The following is a 15,618-nucleotide window of genomic DNA, read 5'->3' on the forward strand; positions in this document are numbered from 1 at the left end:
AATTACTCCCCCTGACACAGCCTGCCAATCTTTTCATCCCTTCCGAAATACTTTATGCTGTAGTCTAACTACTTGAGAGAGAGGTTCTTATCCTGGCTCCTGGGAGTCCTCTGGGGGGTTTGTGATCTGGATGGGAAAATTACATTTTTATATTCATTAATCTTTACAGAAACTTAGTGTTTTCTTCCATTTTGCATACAGATCACAAACTATGGTAGAATTAGCACTGTGACTTTGTAAACAACAAAAACCACATGTTTCCATATCACATTTCAATTGTTACAGATATCTTGAAATACTGTGAAATTTGAAATTGAGGCAGTTATTAAATAGTGTGTGACATTCTGTTATCTGTCAACAAACATATTGCTGATTTAAATGCTAAAATATTTTGATAACTGTATTTCTTTTTTAATCTTATGTAATTTATGTTATGTACTTACAATCATTATTTTGAGAGGGGTTCATAGGCTTCATCAGCCTACCTAAAAGGTCCATGAAAAAGGTAGAGGACCCCTGATTTCAGTTTTCCTGAACTCAGGGTGTGCTTCTTCTGCCCCCTACAGGGCCCTTCACTGTCTGCTTAGTTCTTCCTCCACAGTAGAATTCAAGGGTCTCCACTGCGATAAATTTTCCCAAGGGACCTCAGTCTAGAATGGAATTTGATGACTAGAGTACCAGTGACCCCTGTCTTGCCCCCGCCCTTGAGCAGCCATCGCAGGTGTGGCTGTGCAGGGCAGCCTATTTCTTTTGGCAGTGCAAGGCGCTTGCTTTGCTGGTGGTCTTTGATGGAAGAGGTTAGCAAGGCCAAGTCAGAAGCTGGAGGGGGCCCTTGCTGAAGCTCCAGGTACAAGAGCCCTGACTGCCTTGGGGTCCAGGTGAGTGCACAGCACAGAGCTGGGGAGAGGACCCATCTCTCCTCTGCTGAATGGAATCTGGTGCATCCTGGAGGCCTGAGGCTGACCTAGGGGGACAGCAACACAGGGCACAGGGGAACTGGGCCAGGATTGAAGGAGCAAGGGGGTTACATAGGGAATTTTTTGTTTTACTAGACCATGAATTTCATCTTATAATTGAAGACTTGGTGGTCCCGTAAGGAGAAGTGATTTTCCCAATGTCATAGCGTCTAAGTGACTGAGCTGGGTTATGAACCCACGTCTGGACTCCTCTTATCTGTGTATTTTGTATGACACCAGAGTTCTTCACACTGATTCAAAGTATGAGCCATCACAGGAGGCAGGGCAAGAATTAACAGTGCAAAAAGGATTAAGAAAAGAAAAGCCACAGATTCAAAGACAATGGATGTTAACACCAATTTTCCATAGCTGCTGTTAGAGATGACAGATGAAGTGAAACTGAGAAGCATTTCCTAAAATAGGCTCCTCTGAATCTATTTGGGGTACTTAAAATATTTACTAATTACCTGACTATGTGGGTTTTTTAATTGGTATATTAGTTTCCTAGTGGTATCTTAACAAATTGCCCCAAACTGGGAGGCTTAAAACAACAGAAATGTATTTTCTCACAGCTGTGGATACCAGAAGTCTGAAACGAAGGTGCTGGCAGCGTTGGTTCCATCTAGAGGCTGTGAAGTAGGCTCCTAGTTTCTGGTGGCTTCCGGCAAGCCTCGGTGTGTGCCTCAGCTTAGGGCTACACGCCTAATCTCTGCCTCTGTCCTCACGTGGCCTTCCCCTGGTATCTCTGCGTCTCAGATTGCCTCTCCTTTCTCTTATAAAGACATCATTCATTGGATTTAGGGTCCATCTAAATCCAGAACTGATTTCGTCCTGCCTTTCTTTCCCCCCTCAATATTTATTTATTTGGCTGTCCAGGTCTTAGCTGTGGCATGCGAACTCTTAGTTGTGGCATGTGGGATCTAGTTCCCTGACCAGGGATCAAACCCAGGCCCCCTGCATTGGGAGTGTGAGTCCCACTAGACCAACAGGGAATTCCCCCACATTCTGCCTTTACTGCCAAGACCCTCCTACCAAATGAGGCCAAAGTCACAGGTATGTAGATAGGGGTTAGAACTTGGGACATATCTTTTATGGGAGACAAAATTCACAATTCAATGCACTGTAATTGGTATGCTTTCTTTTGGGCGGGGGTGGGGGTGGTTAAGTTTATCAGCTGGAGCAGCTTTATGTAAAACAATCCTCCTAGGGTGGGAGGGAGGTTCAAGAGAGAGGGGACCTATGTATACTTATGGCCGATTCACATTATTGTATGGCAGAAACCAACACAACATTGTAAAGCAATTATCCTCCAATTTAAAAAAATAATGGGAAAAAAAGAATATTCCTAAATGTAAACTTTCTTCCAAATTTTCTTCTAACTTTTGTCAGTAACAACCCTCACCTCTGTCAGCTTGTCATAGCTTGCAAAGCATCTGGTACCTTCATTACTCTTGTATCTACCCTGGGAGTTCTGCAAGGTCAGATATTTTCCAGATATAGAAACAGGTGCAGGAGGGAAGGGACTGTGAGGAGACCCCATCCTGGCTGAAGTGGCATTTGAACCCAGGACATCAAGGCTCTTTTCTCACTGCCGCAGCTGGGCTAGAGCTTCAGCAGCAGTTCCTGCACGTTCATTTGTGATTTCTTGTGCCCTAAATTTTATTTAATGTGCACTTTTCCCTTGTCATTAATTTTTCAGCTTCATTAAGGTATTTCCCTTGTCATTTTAATTGATTATCTATAGCATCTATATATTTGTCATGTTAATTGATTGATTCATTCATTAATTCAACCACCATTTACAGGAGCCTTACCTTGAGGAGCTTCAGGCTAAACTGAGCTCTGGGCCATAGAGATGAACAGGACCACCTTGGTCCTTGTCCTTGAAGGCAGTAAATTGACAATGAACATCCAGTGAGAGCTGGCTGGGAAAGCTCAGTGGGCTCCTAGCTTAACTGGAAGATCAGGAGAGGCTTCCTGGTGTCTGAATTGGGTCTTAAAAGATAGGCAAGATGCAATCTTATTCCTTCATTGTTGTTCAGTTGCTAAGTTGTGTCTGACTCTTTGAGACCCTGTGGACTGCAGCACGCCAGGCTTCCCTTTCCTTCACTATCTCCTGGAGTTTGCTCAAACTCATGTCCATTGATTATCTAACCATCTCATTCTCTGCTTCCCCCTTCTCTTATTATTAGCTGTTAGAATTAAATATTAGCATGAGCACTTGACATTCATCTATTGAATGTCAGAAGGATGCTATTAGTTTTCTAGCTTTCTTCCAAGCTGGCATAACAGGTTTATATACCAGCCTTCATCACAAATGGCAGAAACTTCCATTTGCCCAGTGTTGTGTCATTTATAAAACATTTTCACACTCTTGGTCTCATTTGTTGTCACAAAAAGCTCTTTGAGAATGCTTTGTTTATATTGATATATTTCTGTTGTTTTGTATCCTAGTGAAAATCAAAAATTTTAATTTTCTAACAAGATAAAGTCAAAACAAAAAACAAACAAGATTAAGTGCAAACATTTGAAAATTAAGTTAGGTAACTTTGGAACTTACAAACATTAAAATTGCACTGAGAATTAAACCAGGGCCTGGTTTCTGATCTTTAACTTTGCCAATATCTCCCTCTCTCTGGGTCTGAATTTCCTCTACTATAAAATGGGTGTGTGAAGGAACTTTTAGGCTGTAGGATTAAATGAGAAAATGGATCTTAGACACCAGCACAGCACCTGGCTCATTAAAGATTGGTTCTCCTAATATGGTTTCTAACATCCATTTTCCTCCAATTCTGAGACATTCTTAAAGTAATATTCCAGCCCACATTGTGCGCCAAAGCTCCTAAAGAGGTGCTTTGAGAGAAAGAGAAAGCTCAAAGCCAGCTCATTAACATAGCTGGAACAAAACCATTTCACAGGCTCAGTTAATCAGATAGTAACAGGCAAAGGACAGTGTTTTGACACTGTCATTTTGTCCGAGTTTGTTTTGGTTGGGGTGCAGGAAAAAAATTGGATGGGTAGAAATAACACAAAACAAAACTGACAATGGCTAAAACTACACGTGGTAAAAATTTCTTATGGATGGAAAAGCAAACTGAATGATCCCATCTTTGTTGGTAACATGGAACGTTGCAGAGTTGACCCCTGGAAAAGTTCCACTTAGTAGAAATAATCAACACAAAATAAAACTGACAACGGCTCAAATTGCTCCTGAGAAAAGGTGGACTTGGTGCAAATAATGATGAGAAATTTCATGACAGCTGAAAAAATAATCAGTAAAAATTGATAAAGAGAAAAGATAACAGATGAATCAGATCTTTCTTGCAAAACTGATATAGAAAAGGATATATCTTTATGAAATTTCAATTCAGAAAAAAATTTAGAAAAGTCAAATTGTTTTAACTGTGCTATACAGAAAATTTATCAAGGAATTAAATTGGTTTAATAGAACAAATTCCTTAAATACTTTAATAAATTCATTAATAATAATATAATTCTGAAAGGTTTACATTACAGTCCCCACGACTTAGATGTGGGGATTTGGAGAGAGAATTCCCAAATTAGATGAAGGGTTGGACTGTAAGTGGCAATTTACAGTCTTCAAAGCACTTTCATACCCATTGTTTTATTGGATTCTCCTAATAACATTATGAGGTGACAGGCCAGGAATCATCTTGCCATTTATAGACATAAACATGAGGTTCAGAAAAAAAAAATTAAAGGACTTACTAAAGGTCACCCAGCATGTTCATGGCAAGGTCTAATTTAGGATCTGATTCCCAGATTCCTAATCTGGTAAGCTTCCTCATACCTATTCCCCTAGCTCAGATATGCTTTACTGGCTGGATAGACTCAACCCTTTTCATTTTGACTGCCCAGCCTCCACTCTCTGCCAGTTGGCGAAGAGAAGGAGGAGGAGTGAAGCAGGTTTAGAAGGTGGGATGGTCAATGCAACACTCAGATAGGGGAAGGGATACAGCCCACATTTCATAGGCACATTTTTTATTATTCTCAGAAAAGGGAGAAGAGAGTCTAGGATTTTGGGGGCAGGGAGGGGACTTGGAATTTTAAGGCTGGGAGAATAGGATGAAAAATGAGATAGTTTGAAAAAGATAGAGCCTGATGCATTTGGGGAAAATGAGTCATAAGTCATAGGAGTGTAATTAGATTTAGGTGGGGTGAAGCTGCTGAAGAGATTGGCTGCTGCAGGACTATGGACCAAATTAAGCTTTGATTCAGACAACCTGGGCTTTCTCTGGTAGGCCTGTGCTTCTCTGGTTGGCTAGCTCATGGAGCTGGAATGTTCTGGTGTTTCTTGCAGAACAGTGAGGAACAATTACGTAAGATCTAAAATGCTGTAACATATTTCATGCAGGATTTACGTTAAGTCAGAGGTCATCTGATACCATATTCCATATTCTAGAAGAACTGGGCATAGAAGAAGGAAACAATTTTTTTTTTTTAGCAGAGCCACTCAAGATCTTAGTTCCACAACCAGTGATCCAACAGAAGCCCCCTGCAGTGGCAGCATGGAGTCTTAACCACTGGACTGCCAGGGAAGTCCCAGAAACAATTTTTAAGTGTAAGATTTATTTTATTTGGTTCACAGATAATGCTTGAAGTGTTGCTTTGTAGTCCCTTTACAATAACTTTATTCCTCCCTCCTCATTCCTCTCCCCAACATTGATCTCTGACCCATAGATTAGAAACCATTGTTATAAGAATTCAAATAAAAGGAAAATCAGTATTCTAAAATATGTTCTTGGGGAGGCAGGACTTTGGCTTGAGTTTCAACAATGAGTAGGAGAAAAGGAGAAAATGGGTGTAGAAAGACCAGAAGATGGAAACATTTAAGAAGAGACAATGAAAATTGAGAAAATCCTCTCTACTAACTTACTATTCTTTTATGAATTGTAAGTGACCACTATTATTTGTTTTAATAGTGGAAACGCTGGGCTCCCAGAAAAACTAGATAGTCCTCCTCTCTGAGCACCACTGAGGACAACAGAAAGCCATGAAAAGCTTTTAGGTAGCAAAAACAGGTTGTTGTTAAATTTGAAAATTTTATTTTTTGAAAAAATAGTTTATAGCTTAAAAAGTTTGTACTGTTTTTAAACAATTCTGGCAGTATGAAAATAAAAATTACTTTAAATCTGACACACTTTATTCCAAGATTATTACAGATACTATTTTGGGGAACGTTTTTACTGAAATCGTTCTATGCTTATAGAATATTGTCTCAAGTTTCACATAAATGAGATCACTCTAAACATGGTCTATTATCATTTGAGAATAAGTTGTGAATAGTTTTTGATGTCAAGAAATAGACCCATATCATTATTTTAAAGTTGTTTAATGCATTGTTTGTATATATAATTTAATCAGCTCCTAGTGATGGACACTTAACGTTTACCCCACTATAATCAACAACCTGCGATAACAACCTTGTCCATTCATGTTTTCCAAATTGATTATCTTTTTAAGGTAAATTCTTAAAAGTAACGGAGCTGGGTCAAGAAGTACCCTCTTTTTATATTTGAGCTCAAGCTGCCAAGTCGTCTAGTTTTGCAGGGAGGCCAGAAGGAAGCTGCTGCATTAGTTCTGGTGCGAGACAGTGGTAAACGGTTATTTCGAAGAGTACAGAATCGCAGGTGATCTTGCCCATCTAGGCCTGTACTCGGCTGGGTGGCATATTTCCTTCCCTTTCCCCTCTCTTTCACTTCTTTATTTTAACATGGAGGAAGAACTGAGAACTGCATCTCCCAGCATTTCGCAGGGACCACACTCCCTGGGAACTGTAGTACCAGGTCTGAGAAGGGTCCGGAAAGAGGGCGAGAGGCTGTGAGATATGCTGGGAAATGTAGTCCAGTGGGAGGAGGTCTTAGGGCTGTGTGGAGGTGTGTGCGCGCGCGTAAAGAGGTTGGAGACGCCGCAAATATCGTCCCTTGAGGATGGGGCTGCTGGGTGACCTAACTTCCTTCCTGTGTGGTCTCTGAGTCTACAAAAACTGTCCGCGGGTGGTTGGCTTTACTCCATTGTCTGTGACCGAGGAGGGAGCGGTCCCTCCGCTTCGGACGCGCCGTCGGAGGCGCAGGCGACGCGCCGGGCGGAGCGGGGCATGCCGGGAGTTGTGGTCCCGGCGAGCTGAGGCTGTGGGACGTGTCGCGGCGCTGCGCCGGCTCCTCCTTCCCCTCCCTTCTCAGCGGCCCCCCGCCCCTTCCCTCAGCCTCCTCCTCCCTCGCCCGCAGCCCAGCGTTCCCTGCCCCCACCCGTCGGGCTCCTCGGCGGCTACTGCAGAGGATTCAGAGCCGAGTCGCTGAGGAGGAGGCGGCTCCTGGTCCCTGCGCGCCATCCGCCACCTTACTGGACACGGGCGACGGAGAGAGAGCGTCGCCTCTGTAGCCTTCAGAGAAGACAAGGGCATCGCCGCCTCAGCTGCCGCCGCCGCCGTTTTCGCCTGCAGCGGCTCGCCGGTGAGGAGATACACCCCCACCCTACCCCGCTCCGCTGTCGCTGAGCCTGGGCCGGTGGTACTGGGGAGAATGAGAATGGGGGCTGCGGACCCCCTCACGGGTTGGGGGAAGGGGGTTAAGGTCGCGATGGAACGGCGGGCTGGCAAGGGAGACTTGTCCAGGCGCGGGATGGGGGTGGGGTGAGGGTGGGACACGAGCAGGTTGCGGGGGGGGCGACGAAGCAAGGGGACTTTTAATGGAAACGACCTGGGACAGGAGCATGGGATTGTAGGGTTGGGATGGAATTTGGATGGTTTTGGGCGAAATGGATGGTGAAACTGGAGTGGGATGGCTTCTAATGGGGGAGGGGACTGAATGAGGATGGTGGATTTGGGGTTGGCCTGGAGCAACTGACAGCTTGGGATCTGGGCCGGGTTGCGGGCTAAGGGGTTGATTTCAATAGAAAGTGCGACTGCAGAGTTGGATAGGACCCTGGGGGGTGGTTAATTCTGGAGTGTGGCGTGGACCTTCCTCAGGCTGATAGAGAAGGTAGGAGCTGGGGGTGAGGGGTTTTGGCATGGGTTGAGACCTGAGCTTGAAGTGGGCGCTTGCCATCTGGGGTGGTGGAATTTGTTGAGACTTAAGGAATAGCGTGGGTTAGGCGAGCCGAGGAGGTAGAATTTGGGGTTTTCCTGGGGAGTGCTTATGGAAGTTGTAATAGGACCTGGTGGGGGGGGGGGGGTGGGACTTTTAATGAGGGGAGTGTGAGGGAGCTGGCAGGACGGGGTAAATTAGCAGAAGTTAGGCCCCAAATGGGCAAACAGGGATCGAAATTGGGGGTGGAGTGGGGTGGGAACACAGCGGGATGGCATTTAGAGTGATGTTAGAACTGCTGGTGGCTCCCTGTGTACAGGATGGAGGCGGAGGGCAGAGAAGATGCTTCCGGGCTGGACTCACCAAAAGAATAGTGGCAGGTGGTGAGCAAGGTTGGGGGATGGTATCTTGAAGAAGATGTCCCTTGGCCAAGGTGGCCGAGGCTGTTTGGGAGAAAGAATGTCTGAGATGAACTAGGAGGACTGGAGAGGTGGGTGATGATAGTGAGGTAGCTGCTGCTAGATGGGGCTAATTAAGGAGTGGGAAACCTGGGGCTATTGGTATGGAGTGGGCAGAGAGGATGGAGAGGGGCAGTAAGCAATATTGGGAGGAGGTTGATTGGAAGGCTTGGGATGGCCTCCAAGAGACAGGAGAGGGTTGGGAGTGGACTTAAATGGACAGCTTTGGAGGCTATGGTTGGGGGACTTTGCAGGGGACAGAGAAGGTACATTAAAGACTGGTTTCTAGAGGACTTCTTAAGCTGTTAGTTTGTTTCATTTGTATTAGTATCATGTGGAAGTAAACCATCACAAAGGGTAAAGATGAGTGGGGCTTCAGTCAAGGTAGAATTGAGGAGGGAAGGCATCTTCTATTATTCATGTATTTTAAAAAGAAAGTTGAGGGAAAAACCCACTGTCGTAACTAAAGGTGAAGAAGATGAAACTGGAATGTGATAGATACCTATCTGTTTGATGTCTCTGTCTTCTTTCTGCCCAAGGTGTGTTTTAAAAATTAGTCCTGAAATTTGGTATTAAATAGATTTGATGAGCTTAAGTAGTTAAGGGAACATTCCTTGCTTGAGAACTGATGAATGAGACTGAAAAATATGAGGCTGAATTTATTTCCTAGTCAGGCAACGTGCATGTATTCAGAAAGAGCTTACGCCTTTTTTCCCCCCCTCTTAAAATTGATTGCTTGAAGACTCCATTTATTGGTGTCCTTGTTTGCAAGGCAATTAGGCCCATCATTGTATTGCAGGCTAATAATCCTGAGATGAATCTTGGCACTACCGCTTTATGTAAACAGAAGACAGGAAATATGGAAAAGTCATAAATATTCATTGGTGAGATGGTTTGCTATTGATGGAGTTTTTCATTTGATTCTCTTTTGACATTACTTGATAAGATTTAAAATAATTGGATTGTATTTCTATAGATTGAATTTTCTTCCAAAGGAATTCAGGTGGTTAGAATTCTGTCAGATGTAGATAAAAACATAGAATCATTTTTATTTTATTTATTAGGAGATATAAGCATATTGCATTAACTACAAAAATAATACATCCATCTATTCATCAGAGATTTTATTTAAAACTTAATGATATGCTCATTCTTATGGCAGAATAGTGATGCTGGAAGGTAGAGAGGGATGTTAATGGAAGAAACATCTTTAGGGAAATAGTTTTCTGGACTTAATTGCATTAACTATGATATGTTAAACATGAAGTGGCTGTTGATTAGTGCTCAGACTGAGGAGAAAATGGGGAGAGATGTAAAGATAAAATTGGCACCAATGGGATCAAAATAATTCTAGTTTTTGGTTCAAGCTTCAGAGTTTAACTCGTAAACAAACCATTTTCCTTGGCTTTCACAATTGAGCACATAAAAATACCCAATATAAAGAATCTTTTTTTGTTGTTCTGAAATGGGCAGAATGATTGAAGGTTGGACTTAATCGTTGGAATTGAAAGTGTTTTGTTATGAGGAAGCTTTCTGTGTTACAATGAAAATCAGGTTAGAGCAGTTACTGGTAATTTGGTGAGAGTGTAATCGAACTAATGCAAGCGTTTCTCCTCATAACTTTACTCTGGGGTCCAGCCATTGCTTTTGTGCATCTGCAGGCTTGATATAGAGGTGGGACATTTATATTAAAGCCGTAGCTTTTGAGAGCTCAAAAATGGAAAATAATCACTTGGGAGAAATGTCTTGGTGGATTTTTTTTCTTTTTTATCATAACTGTGTTCACCTGTTCAGTAGACATGTATATAAAGTGTTTTAGTATCTTTACCTCATTTGATTCTCCCAATATTCTGGTAGCAAGAGGAGCAGTGGAGGTATTGGTGTACAGGTACACTGGTTGAATAAATAGCTTGTGAATTAAGAGGTTGAGAGTCTTGGTTTCAAATTCCCTTTCTACCACTTGATAGCTGAATAATTTTAGTAAAGTTATTAAAAACTTTTTATACTTAGTGGTAATGTTTAAACAACATTGTGAATGTACTTACTGCCACTAAATTTTACAATTAAATACAATTAAAAATGGTAAAAATTAAAAAAACTAACACTTCAGAAGGCTGTCTAGGGGAACAAATCAGTTCATGTCCTGAAATAACTTTATGTCCTGAAAACATTGCACATATGTGAAATATTTGTTCACTATTTATTTACTTATTGCCTGCTAAGTGCCAGGGGAAAATGAAAATGAACAAAAAAACAGTTGTTAAGGAGCTTTCAGTGTCATAGGAGACATAGATGATTTAAATGTAGTGAGAAGGGACTTCCCTGGTGGTCCAGTGGTTAAGACTCCACACTCGCAATGCAGGGGACATGAGTTTGGTCCCTGGTCAGGGAGCTAAGATCCTGAATGCTGCAAGGTGCAGTCAAAAAAAAAAAAGGTAGAAAAGTGAGGCAAAACTAATATGGTGGTCAAGAGTGTGGATTCTGAAGTCCGTCCACCATTTACTAGCAGTGTGACCTTGGGCACAATGGTCTCATCTGTAAAATGGGCATAAGAGGACTAATCTCACAGGTTGTCTGGAGAATTAAACTAATCCATGGAAAGCATTTAATACAGTGTGTTATATAGTACACATTAAAAAGTATTAGTTGTTGCTATTATTATTAGACAGGAAAAGACTAGAATGTGAATAGCCTCTTGTGTCCTACCATTGAGTTCTTAGTTATTTATGTTATTTATGTTCTATTATTTATTAAGGAGGTATTACTTTGTATTATTATCTCAGTTTATCTACATATACATGTTTGCATGTTGGTTCTATAGTCTAGGAACTTTAAACAGTAAAGTACTAAACATACGTTAAGTGTTAGCTTTCTCATATAAAATAAGAAAAACTGGTCTGAGAAGAGTAAAAACTGGTCTTAATACTTAAGATTATACTGTAAATGGAAGAGTTTGGGTTTTAGACCTGAAGTTCTAATTCTTCAATCCTATTTATATCTTCTTTTCAAATTGTGAAATAAATCATATGTATAAAAGTTTGTGTAGTATAAATCTTCAATTTAAAGACTGATAGCAAATTGAAGGCCTCAGTTTTTGCTACTCAGCTTAAAAGGAGATTTTTAGTATCTTTAAAGCTTCTTATGATTGATTCCTTTCCTTCCTTCTCCCTCAGAAGTAACTACCACTTTCCTGAATTTTGTGTGAATCATTCCCTTTTAAAAATAATTTTATGAAACAAATATGTATCCTAAACAGTATATTTTATACCTTTACAACTTTATATAAATAGAAAAATATGTAAGTATTTTTCTGTAGCTTGCTTTATTCTTATTTATTATCCTTATTTTTTAATTTTAAAAGAGCTTTATTTCTTCCACCATTAATTAAAATAACATGCTCATGATAGAAATTGAAAGTTATAAAAAAGTAAAAGGAAGCAAAATTATTGTCTGTAGTCCCTTTACTCAGCAGCATTTCTTCTTTGTATGTATATTATATGTGCTTAGTTGCTCAGTTTTGTCCAACTCTTTGTGACCCCATGGACTGTAGCCCGCCAGGCTTCTCTGTCTGTGGGATTCTTGTGGGAATTCTGGAGTGGGTTGTCATGTCCTCCTCCAGGGGATCTTCCCAACCCAGGGATGGAACCTGGGTCTCTTGCATTGCAGGTGGAGTCTTTACCATCTGAGCCACCAGGGAAGCCCATGTATATTATATATACATATTTAAAAATGTATATTCTTCAGTAACTTCCTGTAAATATGCACACACATACCTGTATGGGTAGTCTAGATGGCAAGAGAAACCAGTTTACATTTATGGATGACCAGATTATCCAGATATGGGTCAGTCAAACTTGGAAATAGGAATGGGAGTGGGTAGTAGCAACCTTTGTGAGCTGTGAAAGAACAGCATCTTAGATTTACTACATACTAATTCTTTGTAATACTGACTTAGAACTTCATGTCATGTTTTTGCAAGTCACTTAACTCTCCTCTGATCCGAATTTTTGTGCATCTTTTTGCAAAAAGGCAACCTGGTACATTGGTCCTCACCTGATTGTATAGGAAGGTCTGTCATCTGATGTACAGAGCATACCATGAATAGGAAATCCTTATACATATCAGAAGCTTAGCAACCTAAGCAGCCTAAATACCAAGAATTTTTTTTGTCTAAGAGATGTGAAATCCAAATTCATTAGTAATCAGTTGGAGCTTCTGTTTACTCACCTGTAAAATGGGTCTCAAATGAGATAATAAATGTGAAGATACTCTTTAAACTGTGAAGGATAATATAAATGTTAATTTTTTTTTTCCCCTCTAGTTTACAAAACTGAAATCAGGCACCCACACAGAGGTGAAAAGCTTGTCAAATTTGGTTTATTGCCTTTTTGAAGGGTTCTTCTCCTAGTGGAGGAGGAGTACATGAAGAGCAGTTCACAGTTTCTCCCTTAAAACTTGAAGATTGTTAGATACAGTGGGACAGAGAGGCTGTTAGAGACCTTTCTCCTAGTGAGTTTATGGGACCTGGTTCTACGTTAACTGCTGGCTTGCTCAAAATGGAACAGTTGAGACTTTTTGAAGTGGAGAATGTGGTGTGCAATGTATGTTTTCCACTATCCTGACAAATACAGTCGTTTCCCTCTTAGTTTTCTAACTGTAACTTATTACAGAGATAGAGTACAGTGAGATGGATCATTTGTGCATATGTAAAAGATAACATTCAGTTGTTGGGTTATTTAATGGATTATATGAGAAGAGAGGTGCTTCCTTGGTGGCTCAGATGGTAAAGAATCTGCCTGCAATGTGCAATAGTACAGCTTTCTAGCATGTAAAGTGAAAGTTACTCAGTCGTGTTTGACTCTTTACAGCCCCATGGATCTTGGCTCGCTGGACTTTTTAATATTCTTTCTTTGAGTAGTCTTGCCCACTCTGTTGGCTTTAACTGCTATCGTATGCTGATGAGTGTCAAAATTTCTGTCCCCATCTCAAACATCTTTCCTGATCTCGACTTGTATATCTCACTTGCTATTGACAGCCTTTATTTTGATGATCCTTAAATTCAGTAGGTCCAAAACAGAACTCATTTTCCCCATCTACTTCTTCTGACTTCTCCCTTTTTATCTCCCCTAAAAGTTAAAATCATCCCTTCCTGTAGTTTTGTCCTAACTTAAAGGCACTGCTGTCCATCCAGCCATTCAAGATATGAATCTGTGCTATTAGTCTTTTCTTGTCCCTCATCCTGTAGTCCCAAATAAATCCTCCTAAATATTCCTGAACTTCATCTCCCCTTTACTACTATCATCTTAGTTCAGCTCTTAATCTTGCCTGTACAAGGACAGTAGCCTCCTAACTTGTTTTTGTATCATCCATGTGCAATAGTAAACCTGTCTTCCTCTCAGCAGCAGAATGTCCGCTTCACTCCCTTGCTTCAGTCCCTTCATTGGCTCTGAAGTCTAAGCTCCTTAGCATGACATATTATGCCTTCTGTTATGACCTGTCCCGATATACTTCACTGGTAACACTGAGCAGTATGTAGTTTATACAGATGTTTTACAGTTTTACACCTTTGCTCATGCTGTTTCTCCTTTTATTCATCCCTCTGGGTTCTTTCAGCATCCTTAAAGTTTGTCATAAGTTCACGAGGAGCACCCAGTGTGTGCCTCTGTTACAGTACTTAGGCTGTTTCAGGAAAATTGACTGTTTCTGTCTGCCCCTTCACTTAACTGTAAGTTTCTTGGGAGCAGGGACTGTGTTCTAGTCATCTTTATAGTCCTTGCTCCTGGAGGGTGCCTTGTAAGTAGTGAATGATTAATTTTTGAACTGAACATAGAAGAGATGACAAACCAATAATATGATATTCTAATGAGTAAGATGATAGGTGTTTTTCCAGATGTAAATTTTTATTTATTTACGTGTAATTTAGAACTTAATTGGATTGATAAAGGCTTTGGTAATAATGATATATAACACAAGTTTCAAAAGTGGAAGACAGCAAGATGTGCTCAGTGGTTAGCAAATGCTTCTATAAAATATTTTAGGCTTTGTGGGCCACATACAGTCTCTATTATTTTTTTCTCCTCCTTCTCTTTCCTCTCCACATCTCCCTTCTTCCCTCCTCCTATGTTTCATTCTTAGTTAATAGGCTGTACAAAAACAGGCTGTGGGTGTGCCATAGCTTGACAATCCCTGGTATGTTATCAGAAATCAGGCTTAAAAGTTGTAAAATTTTTATTTTTTTGGCCCTACCACATGGCATGCAGGATCTTAGTTCCCTGACCAGGGTTAGAACCTGTGCCTCCTGCGGTGGAAGTACAGAGTTTTAGCCACTGGACTGCCAGGGAAGTCCCTTAAAGTTGTAGAATATTGAAGAGCTTAGAGACTAAAGTGAGCTCAATTTTCTTGTTTTGTTTATTATAAAATTTAGTTCCTTTAGGCAATTATGCATTTTAGTATGAAAAATAATTGTACAGAGTCTTTTTTGTCAAAGTATTCTGTTTATCTAAAAGTTTGACATTTTGTTAAATGGGCCATCGATTTCTGTATAAAGATGCTTTGAAAACACCTTGGTTTGTAAAATTCCAGTACAACTTCCCCACCTTTCTCAGTTTATGCAGGTGTCTGGATGTGCCTTTCAGAATATGTCTGTTTTTATGATGATATAAATTGTGTTGTTTCTTAGATGCAGACATTTTGAAGGAACCCTAGGGTGATCTATTTTTCACAGAAGGTTCAATCCCTGGCTGACTAGAGATTATAATCTTGATCTGGCTTCTGATCATGTCCTTCAAACTTGATAGTTTCTGTTGATGCTCATTTTCTAGTCTCTGTGTTGTAACTTTTTATACATATCCTAGTTTTCTTTTCTTCCTTTTTTTTTTAAGGTATCATGTTTTTGTTTCTGTTTTTTGGCTGTACCATGTGGCTTGTTGGATTTCAGTTCTGCCACCAGAGATTGAACCTGATCCTTGGCTGTGAAAGCCTGGAATCCTAACCACTAGGTCACCAGGGAACACTCTGTCTTAGTTTTCTAATGTGTTGTCTCTCTCTTTTATTTTGAATTGATAGCAAAAACCCTATCTGTATGTATGTGTGTGTATACATATGCATATATATATATATATAGTTGCATTACTTATATTTCTGCAAATATAATTATAC

At 40.6% G+C, this 15,618-nt stretch overlaps 1 protein-coding gene across 2 annotated transcripts in view; it reads left to right on the plus strand.

The window, feature by feature from the left end:
* The first annotated feature begins 6,985 nt into the window (after positions 1–6,985).
* The window catches only part of FAM168A (family with sequence similarity 168 member A), a 198,967-nt gene continuing 190,334 nt past the window's right edge, over positions 6,986–15,618 (plus strand). The window contains exon 1 of one of the 2 annotated variants that reach the window (XM_025266444.2): positions 6,986–7,429. The gene's annotated coding sequence lies outside the window, so the exon portion shown is untranslated. The remainder of the gene's footprint in view (positions 7,430–15,618) is intronic. The other variant, XM_025266446.2, reaches the window with a different exon arrangement.

The sequence above is a fragment of the Bubalus bubalis genome, chromosome 16 (assembly GCF_019923935.1).
Source record: "Bubalus bubalis isolate 160015118507 breed Murrah chromosome 16, NDDB_SH_1, whole genome shotgun sequence".
NCBI lineage: Eukaryota > Metazoa > Chordata > Mammalia > Artiodactyla > Bovidae > Bubalus > Bubalus bubalis.